The sequence below is a fragment of the Octodon degus genome, unplaced genomic scaffold (genome assembly GCF_000260255.1).
Source record: "Octodon degus isolate 3935 unplaced genomic scaffold, OctDeg1.0 scaffold00005, whole genome shotgun sequence".
In the NCBI taxonomy this organism is placed as follows: domain Eukaryota; kingdom Metazoa; phylum Chordata; class Mammalia; order Rodentia; family Octodontidae; genus Octodon; species Octodon degus.
The window spans coordinates 33,512,617-33,515,071 of NW_004524581.1; the positions used below are offsets into that span (position 1 = coordinate 33,512,617).

A 2,455-nucleotide genomic window follows, 5' to 3' on the forward strand; every position below is an offset into this window, starting at 1 on the left:
CGCTCAGGCCACGGCCACGGCCACGGCGCCACCCCCGCCGCAGAGCGGCCCACGAGGGACGGCGCCTCCTCTCCGCCGCTGGGCTCAGCTCCCGGACAGAGGCTCGGGCGGCGCCCCGGGCGCCGGAGGGCGCGGTTCCTACACGGCCGGAACGGAGCAGTCACCTGCCTAGCCGCACGCCCAGCTCCGCAACCCGGTCCTGCCCCCGGCGCCCAGCCCCTGGGATCTCTGGGGTACGCGCTCCCGAGTTCCCGGGGGGCCGATCGCTAGCCTTGCGGAGAGGCTAACAACACAGGGGCTAGGTGGATGGTGGGGAGCAGGAAGGGAAGAGTGGCACCTCGAAAACCAGGCACAGCCACAAGGAGGAGAGAGACCCCAGACAAGAGCAGGCTGGATAGACAGAAATGAGAGACCTGCGGGGCCCAGAAGGGCAGGCGGGTGCCCCAGCCCACGCGGCACCCGCACCCACTGTCAGCCCCGCCGCGTCCACACCTTCCCGCCGCCCGGACAGCGTCGGGCCGCAGCAGGGTCCCCGCAGCGCTGCTGACCTCCGCCCGAGGCACCTCGCAGTCGGTGCAGCCTCCAACAGTCCCGAGGAAGAAACGCCAAGTCGCGGCCAGACAAGGCCGCAAAGCCCTGCCAGGAAGGGCCTGGCCCTCGGGAGAAGCCAAGGCCACGGGCGCAGGTTAGCAGACCCGAGGGCGCTCCGCCGCCTGCGCCTGCAGACGCAGCCCTGGCCCCGCGGCGGCGCCCCTCGCCCTCCCGGGACCGGCAGCGCCTACCTTCTCCGCAGCCGCGGGGAGTCCGGACCCTGGAGCCTACCGGGCGGAGCCAGCGGGGCGGGGCCGCGGCGCTCGAGACTCACCTGCGGCCCGGCCCGGTGAGCTGCTCGGAGGACGGCCGAGGGACAGCCAGGCCTAGCAGCGCCTCGCACTCCGGCGGGACATTCCGCATCCCCGGCCCACGCTGACCCGGGCGGTCGGCCCAGTAGGGCCAGCCGAAGAAGAGAAAGCCAGAAACCTGTTCCCCTCTTCTCACTCTCCGGGAGAAATGCCGGTGCTGCCCACCTCACCCCTGCCCAAGGCTGCAGGGCCGGCCGGTGGAGTCAAGTGACAACGAAAGGGGGCTGGAGCCTGCTGGAATGCGGGGCCTGGAGCCGAGATTCTTAGGGGCCAGGGAGGGAAAACCCAGCGGTCAGGGACCCACCCAACAGCCAGCGCCAGGAGCCTACAGAGCCTGCCCTGCCACCCTGGACCCAGAGCCCAGCTCCCCACATATGCGTGGCCAGCCCAGGGCCACCAGGCCTCCTGGAACCCCAAGTCCCTCCACCACTGCCCCGAGGTGTGCCAGCCAGGGGTGCCCTGCCCTTGCGACCAGTGGCCTCTGCTGCCCAGGAAGGAGAGGATGTGAAACAGCCAGGAAAGTGGGAAGAGAGGGATTCAGGAGAGCCACTGTGGGCCACCCCGGGCAGCCAGGCAGGACACGCACATGTACATGCGCACACACACATGTTGCATGCCTATTCCCACCCCCTCCCTCTCGAGGCAGCTGCCTGGGGGGCAGGCTGGGTCAGCAGCTGGGGAGCATGCAGAACCAATGAGCCAATGATGGGGAGCCGGTGACGGGCGGAAGGGGCCTGGGATGAGCACAACGGGAAACAGACCTGGTGTGGGATCACGCACACCTCATGGGACAGCTAGGCAAAGGAAGAAGGGATGCCCTGTTAGGTGGGGTGATGGTGGGGGAACTCTGAGGCACAGGCTGGGGCAGCGGCCGACCAGGGCTTCAGGAGACCCCTGGCCAGAAAGAAGGGGCTGGTCCAGGGGAGCCTGTTAGGCACCGAAGGGAAGAGTGGGCAGGGGGAGGAGGGGTGAGGTAGGCTGGGGTCACAGAGCTTGGCCAGAGACTCACAGGATGGAGGATGGACAGCGGACTGCGAGGGGCCGACACCCGGGGCTGGACCAACTTCTGCTCCTCCCTTTGGGCCCCTGAGTCCCCTCCCACTGCACCCCCAGCACAGCCACCCGGCCCTTCTCACAGAGGAAGGGCAGGGCTCTTGGTCTTCTCCCTCTCACCTCTGGCTTAGGCCTTTCCTGGGTCCCAGTCACCCCAATCTTAGGCCTTTGGGGTTCCAGCTCTTGAGCTGCCAGAGGCTGCCTGGCTTTGTCCAAGCGCCCAGGGCCAGGGCCCAGAGCAGCTGCCCGGGCCAGCTGCGGCCCGGCTTCGCGTGACCATGGCAACCCAGCCAGCTCCCTTCGCTGAGCCTCTCGGCCCCCGCAGAGAGGGAGGGGACAGCCAGGCGGGAGAAAGGAGAGGAGCTGGGAACTGTGAGAGGGAACCAGAGGGAGCCCCCAGACAAAGGGACCCCAGACAAAGGCAGGCCGCGGAGGCCTGCGGCAGCGCTGAGAAGCTGTCGCTCAGGCAGGCAGCATTTGTCCTCACAGACGGCGAGATG

At 68.8% G+C, this 2,455-nt stretch overlaps 1 protein-coding gene across 6 annotated transcripts in view; it reads right to left on the reverse strand.

Annotated features, from left to right (window-relative positions):
• Ddr1 (discoidin domain receptor tyrosine kinase 1) overlaps window positions 1-2,180 on the reverse strand; it is a 15,322-nt gene extending 13,142 nt beyond the window's left edge. For 2 of the 6 annotated variants that reach the window (XM_023721885.1, XM_023721880.1), the window contains exon 1: window positions 2,076-2,180. The gene's annotated coding sequence lies outside the window, so the exon portion shown is untranslated. The other 4 variants (XM_004624330.2, XM_004624329.3, XM_023721866.1 and 1 more) reach the window with 3 other exon arrangements.
• Between the last annotated feature and the right edge of the window lie 275 nt (window positions 2,181-2,455).